General features: G+C 35.0%; 1 pseudogene; it reads left to right on the plus strand.

Annotated features, from left to right (window-relative positions):
* The first annotated feature begins 8,279 nt into the window (after positions 1-8,279).
* On the plus strand, positions 8,280-9,259 carry LOC127199039 (protein SEC13 homolog; annotated as a pseudogene).
* Positions 9,260-12,591: the final 3,332 nt, after the last annotated feature.

The following is a 12,591-nucleotide window of genomic DNA, read 5'->3' on the forward strand; positions in this document are numbered from 1 at the left end:
TTTGTTTTATTGACAGACTTTTATACACAAAGTTTGTTAGCTACTATTAAATGGAAACCTCACCATGTATTAACACATTCCTATACATAGAAACCCTTAGGTGTATATAAGAATCATGAATTGGTCAATTTTATAAAAATTTAATGGACATTTGAAATAAGTAAATATATTATAAGTACTTTTATAATATTATAGGCACTGAACAAGACTCAGAAATCAGATACTTGCCCCTAAAATGCCTTTGAACTGATGAGCTAGAGTGTCAGTGGGGAACAGGAATGAGAAACCTGATGTCTCTGGAATATTTACCAGATGCAGATCTGTGTGTCCAGTGACATTTGCTAAGGTTGTGGAGCCAAACCATATTGTATGGTATTGACTACGTATATAATTTTTTGCTCATTTTAGACAGCTAAGGGCATCTATTATATGTAGAGGCCTGTAAAACAAAGAATGGAGCCTACAATTACCTTACATAAGCACTATTAAATTCATTCTTCACATGCTCTGAATGAAAATTTAATACATTGCTTTCATGCTAGAATGTACCATTAAATCATGTTGATTTAATGAAAATAAACATGATCCAAATATTCAAAGATATGTTATCACTGAAAATCTTGACATAAATGATCAGTTCATATTAAAAATATGCAAAAAGCCATATAAAACAAGCCACAACAAAAATTTCACTGAGTTCATTTTGTGTGGGCCAACTTCTGTTGGGCATGGGGCCTCCATGTAGGTATTTAGTCAATATACCAAGAAAGAATTCTTTGAAGAGAATTAAGTTTTCCTTTGCAAGCAGATATAAATTGGACATAGCATCTTGGGATGGGAAATTCTCAGTATTAGGACCCACTCTGTATTGAACCTGTGCAGGCACTGTGGACCCTCCAACAGTTTCTGTGAGTGCATATGTGCCTCAATCTTGTTTTGCTTCTGTCTTTTGCTGTCTGGAACATAGTAATTTTCCTTCTGCCTCTTTTCCAGATAAATGTAATTTATAAATTGAGGATATGAACAAATTTATTTGAATGGATCTAAATTATATATGTAGCCAATATTTATTAATATGTTATAGGCTTGAAATTATATGTTCTCTAGATAAAATTGTTATAAATACACACAGAGCTTCACCAAATTTTGTGCCTACAAATCTGAATTGAGATAAATAAATAAATGTATTCATACATATACACACATAATAATGTATTAATACATCTGTAGTGAATACACATATACATATATATATATACATATATATATATGACTGATGATTGATAGCAGATACATAGAGGATAAGAAAAGGAAATTATGTACAGATATATATATATATATATATATATATATATATATATATATAACTATGAATATCCATTTCTAACACTGAAATATGAAACAAAGCACAAACATAGGCTAGAAATATCTAAAAGGTTAAAAATTAATATATTATAAAATACTGTATTAAATGTAATTACTAGACAGTAAACTCCAAATTGAAGGAATCTTTATAATTTATTATAGAATGAAAGAAGATTTTAAAGTATCTGTCATTTTCACAGCAAACTAAAATATTTTACAGCACATAAGGTAGAGAGAAGCATGCATATTTTAATGTATATTGGTTAAATGTTCTGTAATTATGTTATATCCATTTAGTCTATAACATCTATTCATCTCAGCATATCTCTGTTTAGTTTTTTTCTTGATAATCCATCTATTGGTGAGAGTTGGATATTGAAGTCTCCCACTATTGGTGTGCGAAGATTGATATATGCTTTAAACTGCAGTAGTGTTTCTTTTATGAACTTGGATGTCTTTTTTTTTTTTTTTTTTTTTGGAACATAGATGATGAGAGAATTTCCCCTTGATAAGTATGGAGTGTCCTTTTCTATCCCTTCTGAATCATTTTTGGGTGGAATCTATTTTCTTAAGTTTTTAAAAATGACTACACCAGCTTACTTCATAGGCCATTTACTTTGAATGTCTATTTCCAACATTTTATCTATTGCTGATGTTGAGATGTATTTCTTGAACGCATAATATGAATGTATCAAGGTTTTGCATCTAATCTGTTAATGTTTCTTTACTGAGGAGATGAGTCCATTCATATTGGGTATTATTGATGACCAATGATTTTCGATTCTTGTTATTTTGTTGCTGCTGCTATTGATGTTGGTGGTGGTCATGGTGGTGTGTTTCCCTTCTTTGATTTTGCTAATCTGAGATTATTTATTCTCTGTGATTTCATGGTTGTAGTTAGCCACCTTAGGTTGAGTTTTCCTTCTACCATCTGGCTGGATTTGTAGATACATGTTGTTTAAATTCGCTTTTCTCATGGAAGATTTTGTTTCCTTCCAACCAGGTGATTGAATATTTCACTTTGTATAGTAATCTTGGCTGACACCTGCGGTCATTCTAGAGTCTGTAGCAAATTTATAGAGGCTCTTCTGGATTTTAAAGTCTCCAACTAATAAATGCAACCTCATGAAGATGAAAAGCTTTTATTAGGCCTTTTTGGAAAATGTGGCAGCCTACAAAATGGAAAAAAGTTTTTACTAACTCCACATCCAATTGAGAATTAATGTCCAAAATATATAAAGAACTCAAAAAACTAGGTATCAGAAAACCAAATAAGCCCATTCATAATGGGGTATAGATTTAAACAGAAAGTTCTCAATAGAGAAAATTCAAATGGCTGAGATATACTAAAGGAAATGTTTACTCATTTTGGCCATCACGGAGCTGCAAATCAAAACTACTATGAGATTCCATCTTATACCTGTCAGAATGGCTAAGATCAATAATCAATGGACAGATCATGCTGTCAAGAATGTACAATGAGGAAAACACTCCTCCATAACTGGAAGGAGTGGATAATTGTCCAGCCACTGTGGAAATCAGTATGGCAGCTTCTGTAGAAGGTTGGGATTTATCTATATCAAGATTCAGCTATACCACTGCTGGGCATTTACCCAAAGGTAACTTCATCCCACCCTAAGGAAAATTATGTTCATTGCTGCTGCATTCATAGTTGCCAGAAGTTGAAGACCAGCAAGATGTCCTAAGAACAAGAATGGATAAAGAAAAGGTTGAATATTTGCATGGTAATGGACAAAACTAGAAAAAATAATCTTGAGAAAGGTTACCTAGACCCAAAAAGATAAATGTTGTATATTTTCTTATATGGGATGCATATTATCCATTATTATTATCCATCCCTGGAAGGATGAAATAGATTATAAGTGGACTATATACAGAGATTGGTAAACATTAATGAGAGGATCAAGTGCAGTGAGTGGGGTGGTAATAGGGTTGAGGGAGGGAGTACATGGAGCCATAGTTGGAATTAAGGGGCTTTGGGGACAAGGTATGGGAACCTAGTGCAGTGGAAATTTTTTAACATATGAAGTCACCAAATAATGAAGGAGGAGTTCTAATTGTTCATCTCGTGTCACCAAACCTTTCAGTACCTGGTTTGTTTTATATCCAATTGAGTTGTTGTCCAAAGATGTCCCATGAAAAATCCCTAAATAATCAGGCTGTTGCTAAAGCAATACGTTAATCTTTATAAAGTCACTGTCCATTTTGTTGAAGAGAACACCCACACAAAACTTTGAACCTTTTTTTCTTCTATTCAAAGTGTCTTTATGAAAAGCTCTGGCTGTCCTGGAACTCTCTTTTTAGACCAGGTTGGCCTTGAACTCACAGAGATCCTCCTGCCTCTGCCTCCCATGTTCTTGGATTAAAGGCATGCACCACCATGCCCAGCTTCTTTTGAACATTGAGATGTTAGCCTGGACACTACAAAGAACCTTCACTCCTCTGTTTTTAATGCCATTAGTACAAGAAAGTACTCTGCAGGGTACTAAAAAGAAACATAAACACCAATCCAGCTACAAAACATTTGACACACAGTTTGTCTTGCTTGCTATGGCAATGTTGGCACAAAGCTTGTACCTTATTTGACCTTGGGTCTACCCCATGAGATGGAATGGACATCCAAAACTGAGGTATCCAAGTACCAGCAACTAAGTAGCCCAGAATTCTAGGGTAAAACCAAAAATACTACTATATTTTAAAGGAAGAATTAAATGACTTCTAATGCTGTTCTCTTTTGCTCATATATCAGTATTTTATTCAGGCATCATCAGAGAAGCTTCCTCCTGTACCAGATGGGAATAAATATATAGAGCCAGATATTTTGCACAAAGCAACCTTAGAACTCACAGCTCTAATTGGGATATCGCCATTAAATTCTTCATCTCAGAGTTGAAGGAACCACAGCTGTTGAAGAGAAGGAGCAAGGAAAGAGTATAGGAGCCAGAGGGCATGGGGAAACACTAGGAGAACAAGGTCCTTTAAGTCAACAAGAGCATTGCTCACATTGAGCTCAGGGATTGAAGCAACATTCATAGGCCAGCATGGATCTGATCCAGATTGTCAGAATGTATACTATGACTTTCAGTTTATTGTTTTTATGTCATTCCTTTCTGTGCATTTGCTTGGCATCTTTCCATCTGTTGGTTTGCCTTGTCCAATTTCCATGCAATTGTTGTATGTCTTATTGTATTTTTGATATGTTTTCTTATTTCTTAGAAACCTGTACTTCTCTAATGAGAGACAAAAGGGAGTGAATCTTGATGGGAGTGGAAGTGGGGAAATAGTGGGAAAAGTAGAGGGATAGAAACTGTATTCAGGATACAATACATGAGAAAATAATATATTTTGAATAAAAATTTAAAGTAGAAACAAATGATAATCTTTCTTCAATTATTGTAGTATTGGTCCTTATATGATACTTCAGTGAAGAATTAACCAATCCGAGAGACTGGAGATTAACTTGTAGTTTTTATTTGCATCTCAATCAAAATGAATAAGCAGAAAATGAAATTAATGCCAAGTATGGTATACATAATATAATACACATATGTGTATATATGATGGTATTACAAACTTGATATTAAATACTTTTGAATCTAAGAAACAATTGTGCTTATGTATGTTTTTCATATACTTGAGGCATTAATACTATGTCAGAGATATTCTTCAGCAGTTCAGGGGGAGTCCATTAGTTAATTTCTAATTTCTGTGAGAAAATGTGCAACATATATAGCTTACATGAAGAGCGGTCAATTTCAGTTATTTACCAGAGGATTCAGTCTATTCCTTTGAAGTGACAGACAAAAGCAACGCACATCGTGGGGAAGAGGATGCAGCTGCATACCTGACCTGCTTCCTGATCTTCTTTTATTCCTTCTGTGTGCACCTCAGGGTGGTGCCACCTACATTCATTGCGGGTCATCCAACTTCAGTTAATTTCTTCAGGAAACACCTACGCTGATGAACTTACAAGAATGCTGCATCATCCTTTAGGTATTTCGAAATTGCATCATTTTTTATGTGTTCTGGCCTGTGGGACAAGTCGAACTAGGGTTTACCTGAAAGAGGGAGTGGGGATTGAAATTAGGGTACAGACACGTTAGAAATAATGAGTGAAGTCGGGAAATTTCTGATCAAGATTCACTTTTAATGTTTACTAGTAAGGATATATAGAGAGCAAGGTCAATAGGATCTATTCTTATCTCATTCACCCTAGCCCCCAGGCAAGAATGCAATAGCCTGAATTGCTCCCTGTAGAACTTCCTAGTTCTCTGAGTAGTTCCCTGTAAGAACTACCTTGATCCTCTGGGTGGTTCCAAGTTGGGACTTCCCTACTTCTTTCAAAGGTAAATAGTCCAAGGATAGCCTAGAACACAAGACCTCTTGAGGCAAAGGTCACAGCATGCAGCCTTAGCACAGGATTACTGACATGGCAGAATTTGGCATGGCTCCCCACACAGTTTGATGATAAAGAGTAGACATTTAGTACAATGGCATAATGTGAAGTGTGACTGTCCATGAGTTACTCATGGTGGAAGGTAAGTGTGAAGAATGTACGGTTCATCATGGTATTAGATTTTGTAGTATTTTGACTCAAAATGTAATAATAAATACTGAATATTGAGTTACATGTGATAATTCCCTTAATGTTTTACTAGCTTGAAGTCATTTATTTTATAACATAGGAGACTGAAAACAATACCTAAAAACTACACAGTCCATACCCACCTGCATTTCCAGTTAAACTAAATTAACCACATTATGCAATGTAAAACAATATCTGGGTAATATAATGCAGTTTAAGTTTCATTATGAAACATTTAACATGATTTACAATATTCTACAGCGTATATTATTGTTTTGAACTATAGTGTATTATTGTAAATTTGTACGTTTAGTTTTATTATTACATTTTAATCAAGTTTACTATGTATTTTAAATCTTTTTGACCACTTTGTATTCATGACATGGATTAGGCTGTATAATCCTGAATAGTGGTAATAAGCCATTCTTTTTCACAAATGCATCAACTCCCTGCTTATAATTTCAGAATTTTATGCAATTTATTTAACAGGGAAGATTATGTTTTATATGTAGGATTCTTAAATTCCATTTTTTTAATATTTGGCTCCAGGTTTTTCATATTTCTGTTTTAGTTACATTAATAAAATCAGAACGGGCTCATTAAATTTTCCTTTGTGTCTCCTTCCTGAACTTTCATTTAGTGATGAGATACACAGGCTATGAAGAGCATGACAGATTACTGTTACTTGTATTTATACATTGAGAAACAATAAGCAATCTTCTTTTGGACTATATAATACTATTCTGTGTGATGGTCATTTGTTTTTATGCTATTGTGTCTCCATAACCTATCCTACAAGCCAGAGCCCAGCTATCTAAATTAGAGTCAGAGAGAGTAGATGAAAGTTTAAATCCCAGGATAAATCTACAACAATATTATTTATGATTTAATGTACAGCTTATTTTTATAAATTTAAAATTAAACATTTAATGAGTATAAAATTTTCTGAATTCCATACCAAGAGTAATAGTTAAGTAATGACATTTCTTCTTTCACGTAAGCCTGAGGTACTTTCAGGTTGCTCATGGCATTCATCTGACATCCAATATAGTCATCATTAACTCTGTATCACATTGAGCCATGTGCACCAGGAGGAAACAAATGTGAAAAACAATGTAGCATTCCTGTTAGATGAAAAGACTATTCTAGCAAACTTTGATGTGCATGAAGACCTTTTAAAAATTTGCTATGGTTATATGAATATAATCTTTGATGGCAATACAGAATCAAATTATAAATGACAGTTTTACTAAACTTGAAAATATGTGGTCAGAGGTGGACATGACATATACATAAATAAAAGCAACTGAGCATTAGATCCACAATCAAATAAAAATTATTTTTTAGCCATATATACACATTCGAATGTGTATATTAATGCCTGCATTTACATAATTGTCTTAATATGGGATCAACATATTTTCAAAGTGCAGTTAATACAGAAATAAAATCATATATATATATATACACAAATATATACATGATTATATATATTTGTAACAATTGTGTTATAACATGATGTCAGTTGATTTAAGAAATGCTAAAGTATTTGAGGAACTTATTTAAATCCCTTCTATCTTTTGAAGATATTTTTAACAATTTTATAAATAAAGCTCTGAATTGTTGCTAATTGGACCTTGTTAGTAAAATCACATAAAATATCTAGAAGAACTACAATTTCAGTGCTTTTATATAATACATATATACCATTAAGGAAAAAAACCTTGCAAACATGTTTCAGTTTTAAATCCACTCTTACAAAAGCAATGGAAAATTACTTTAAATAAATATGAGTATAAGTATGCTTGTTTCAAATGAATTTAAACTAAGTTTAGATGTAAACTATAACAAATTAAAACACTAAGCTTAAAATAAGACGTATTTTCAGGAAAATTTAAAAAGAAAACTTTAAATGTATTAAAAATGGTTTCTTGAATTCTTTATAAATTCTGGACATTAGTCCTCTGTGAAATTTAGAGTTGGTGAAGATCTTTTCCCAGTCTGTAGGTTGTCATTTTGTTCTGTTGACAGTGTCTTTTGCTTTGCAGAAGCTTTGCAGTTTCATCAGGTCCCATTTATCAATTGTTGATCTTACAGCCTTAGCTGTTAGTGTTCTGTTCATGAAGTTGTCTCCTGAGCCAATGAGTTCAAGGCTTTTCCCCACTTTTTCCCCTAACAGATTTAGTGTGTCTGGTTTTAGGTTGAGGTCTTTAGTCCACTTGAATATTAGTTTTGTGCAGCATGATACTGTGAATAAATTATAAAAAATTTAAAAAGAGAAGCCTTCTGAGCTGCCATGTCCTAGGCCATGAGTCGCCACTCCCACAGTGATGTAATTAACACTGTTGATACCTCTTCTGTGGACAGGATTCATGATGCACAGATGGACTCTTATGGTACTTGACTAGCAACCTGCTCCTCGGACAGGTCCGTCAAAATCTTTGATGTGCGAAATGGAGGACAAATCCTCAACGCAGACCTCAGAGGACATGAGAGGCCAGTATGGCAAGTGGCCTGGGCCCACCCCATGTATAGCAATATCCTGGCTTCCTGTTCCTACAACCAGAGAGTCATGATCTGGAAAGAAAAAAATGACACTTGGGAGAAGATCCAAGAGATCTGGACATGAGTCCTCAGTGAACTCTGTGTGCTGGGCCTCTCGTGACTATGGCCTGATCCTGGTCTGTGGGAGCTCAGATGGGGCCATCTCCCTGCTGACATATACAGGGGAAAGCCAGTGGGAAGAGAGGAAACTCAACGATGCTCACAGGATGGGCTGTAATGCTGTCGGTTGGGCCCCTGCTGTTCTTCCTGGAAGCCTTATAGACCAACCATTAGGGCAGAAACCCAATTATATCAAGAAGTTTGCGTCAGGTGGCTGTGATTACCTTATTAAGCGGTAGGTGGAAGGAAGATGGCCAGTGGAAGGAAGAACAGAAGCTAGAGGAACACAGCGACTGGGTTCGAGATGTCATTGCCTGGGCCCCCTTCCTTGGCCTGCCCACCAGCACCATTGCCAGCTGCTCTCAGGATGTTTGAGTATTTATTTGGACCTGTGATGATGCTTCAGGCTATATGTAGTCACTCAAACTCCTACATAAGCTCAATGATGTGTGGTGCGTGAAGTGGTCCATCACAGCAAACATCCTGGCCGTGTCAAGTGGAGACAACAAGGTGACCCTTTGGAAAGAGTCAGTGGATGGACAGTGGGTGTGCATCAGTGACATCAACAATGGCCAGGGTTCCTTGTCAGCCTCCACCACAGAGGGCCTACACAATGAGCAGTGACAACACAGGCAGCCTGGTCTTCCTGTTTCCAGGTTGGCCTATTCTGGAACAATACTCAAACAACAGGGCTGAAGGGTTCTAATGCTCCCAAGTTTCCACATCCAAGAATGCCCAGAGATGCAACATGGGTGCTTACCTGCCTTACTAGAATTCATGTGTTTAGTAATTTTTTTTATCTTTTATTATTATTTTATTTTATTTTTTACATATAAATACATTTATATTAATATACATATATACAATAAACTACCTATAGCAAGAAGAACCATGCCACAATCAAGAATTATATAAATGTTACATTCTTAGTGTTTTGTCCATTTGTATTTGATGGCCTTGAAGAAAATATCTTTCCTATTTTGGTGTGTCTAAAATTCTGAATATAAATCAATCTCCATCACATATTGTCATTGTCAACTTAGAACCCTTATCTAGACATAAAAACATCTTAACCCTTAAACAATTGAGCTTCACTGTAAACTAAGCTACCTGGTCTTCAACTCCCTCAGAGACTTGAGAAGGAATGAGCTTGATTATCTGAGTATGCTGGGAGTACAGGTTAGTAGCCTTCCAAATGAACCTGGAGAGTCATCTAAAACTTTCTGTAACATTGGAGCATCTTCTTCAGTTTTCTGGCCCAATATATCTGACAGATATATTTGTGAGGCAGGAACTATTGAGGACTTGCTTATCTTGTCTTGGGAGAGTTTAGCTGTCGACTCTGCCTGCATCCAAGCTTGCCCTTTTTTGTTGTTGTTGTTTGTTTGTTTTTGTTTTGTTTTTAGGCAGAATTCTGTCTGTGGTAGAAATGAGGATCTTTTGCCCAGTGGCTATTTTGCCACATTTGAAGCCATCTCCATAAGGAAGTTTGATGTTCATCATCCTCTTTGAGGTAGGCTGGGTGTTGCCACAAGTTAACCTGTCTCATTGTCAGTGAAACTTTAAAGTAACAAAAACATTTTTAAATACCATATTCTGTATGTCTCTGGGGTTTTTGAAGGTCTTATTTTTCTAGAGTCATATATATCTGCTGCACCTAAGATATATATTATTGTGATAAAAGTAGACTAACAATTGACATGACCATGATTTAATCTACTAACATTTAATTTGTATAACTTATTTCTCCTAAATAGCTTGTTATAGCACTTTCAAAGCATTGGAAATAAGGAAGTAAGCCTTGCATTATTATTGAGTTATATGGGTACAATAACTCATATTACAGTAGAAATATATATGTGTGTGTGTGTGTGTGTGTAGAATAATCTTATATTTGAATTCTATACCACTGTATCTAGAATTAAACTTATTTTGCATCTATACACAAAATTCTATACCCGTGAATTAAAAATATCTTCTGACAATTGAGGCAATAAGTTGAGGAGTAGATTCACTAACCTACTTTTTGTTCTATCTCTATATATTTTTATATTCCCCTTCTTTCTTTTCAACCCCTTTCTCTAAACGGGATGTCAATGTTCAGTATGCTGCGATGAATGCATCTATCAGGTCTGATCCACTGTCAGTAATTTAATGTCCAGCGAAAGTATTCATGTTCGAAACAAATGCCTATTATTTTTTAAATGTTTGGGATATTTTTAACTATCTTCTGGTTCAGGCTGTTTCTGAGCTAATAAAATTGCATTGCATAGAAAAACTAAGATAAAATAAAGTATTAAACTATATATTTCTTAGAAAAATATCAGTGATTAAATATTGGTCAAAGTTAAAAATCTGGACATATAAGTCAATATTTCAACAAAAACAAATGGCTAAGAAATACTCAGTCAAAATGAAATAAAAATTTATTTAAATCAATGATTGCATGCAAACTATTTTGTCTTTATATTAACTGGTTCAATAAAGACACAGACACCTGATAAGTTTTTAATAAGCATTATTTCACCTGGGGCTGGGCAGATGTTAACCAATGAAACCACCTCGTTATATCCCAGTCCCACATCCCATTCCATTTGCTTTAATCATTCCTATCTGTGCTACTTCCCATCCAAAATAATATAAATACTTGCATATGTTTTCCTTCCATGCACTTCTCTCCAGCCTGATCCTCGGAGAAAATTTCTCCTGGCCACATTGTTGTTCTTTATATCCCATGGCAACTCTCCTTCCTCCTCAGCCCATTACTCTTACCCCCATCTACCTCACTTCTTCCCTTCCCACTTACGGCATTTTATTTCACCAATCAGGGATAATTTGGAAGCAAGGCTTCACAGCAACACTTTGGTATACAGGGGGCAGGAATGGAGGGCTAGCAATAATTAGCTTCTGAAAACAAAGTCCCAGATCATGCCTTAACAAACACACTAGCTTTTCCTTAAGGATATTAAATTACATTTTAAAATAATAAAAAGTTTTCCCAAGGTCAGTCTTACATAAGATTAGTTTTGTATCAAAGACTTTTGATAATAGTAATTGTTTACTTCATAGGTATTTTATTGATGTCAAGCTGTCTAGGCTTTTCCAAATGTATTTCAACTTAATATTTTAAAATCCTGGCTCTAATGTGTTAGTATTGTAAGACCAGAGATCACTGCTTGCTTACTTTCTGTAATGTGTGAATAATTTCACGACATTAAAGATTTAGGAAACATGGACAGAAATAAAAATGCAATGGTTTTATCTCCATTGTGTCTTCTAAATGCCGAAATACAGTATATTAAACATTTTACATTTGAGGGGTTGAGGGTTGAAATTGAGACCTAAAGTAACAACAACAACAACAACAACAACAACAACAACAACAACAAAAAACCCATAAAAACCAAACCTCAGACCCTCAAGGGAAATAAATGTCAGAAACCCATTTCCCAATGTGAATGCAGCCTACTGTACTTGTGTCTTTGCAGTCCTGCTCAGATGGATGCCACAGTCCTCAGCACATGCCCACAGAGGCATGCTTCTGGCTGTTAGAATTTTCTGAGGCCATGTTTGACCATTAATACTTCTCTATATGTTGCTGTTTCCGTTTTTAATACTTTGTCCACCCCAGGTTCTTACAGTTTGGCATCTATCTGGAATCACATAAATGGGAGTTTGTGACCTAAAATCTAATTATGTAGACCTAAGTGTGACAGCACACTGTGTTGTGTACTTTTAACCTACTACAATAATGAGCAGAGCCCGAACTCTGTGCAATGGCCACAAAATGAATAAGTCTGTTAAGAGAGGATCATATGCATTACAAGAATAAGGTGATTTTAATGTACTTCACATCTCCATTTACAGTGAAATTCTTGCTGAGAGTTTTCAATATGTGCTATCTAATGGTCATGAATAAGTCCATAATCTACACAGAATAATTACCTTCATAACCT

The sequence above is a fragment of the Acomys russatus genome, chromosome 15 (assembly GCF_903995435.1).
Source record: "Acomys russatus chromosome 15, mAcoRus1.1, whole genome shotgun sequence".
NCBI classification, from domain to species: Eukaryota; Metazoa; Chordata; class Mammalia; order Rodentia; family Muridae; genus Acomys; species Acomys russatus.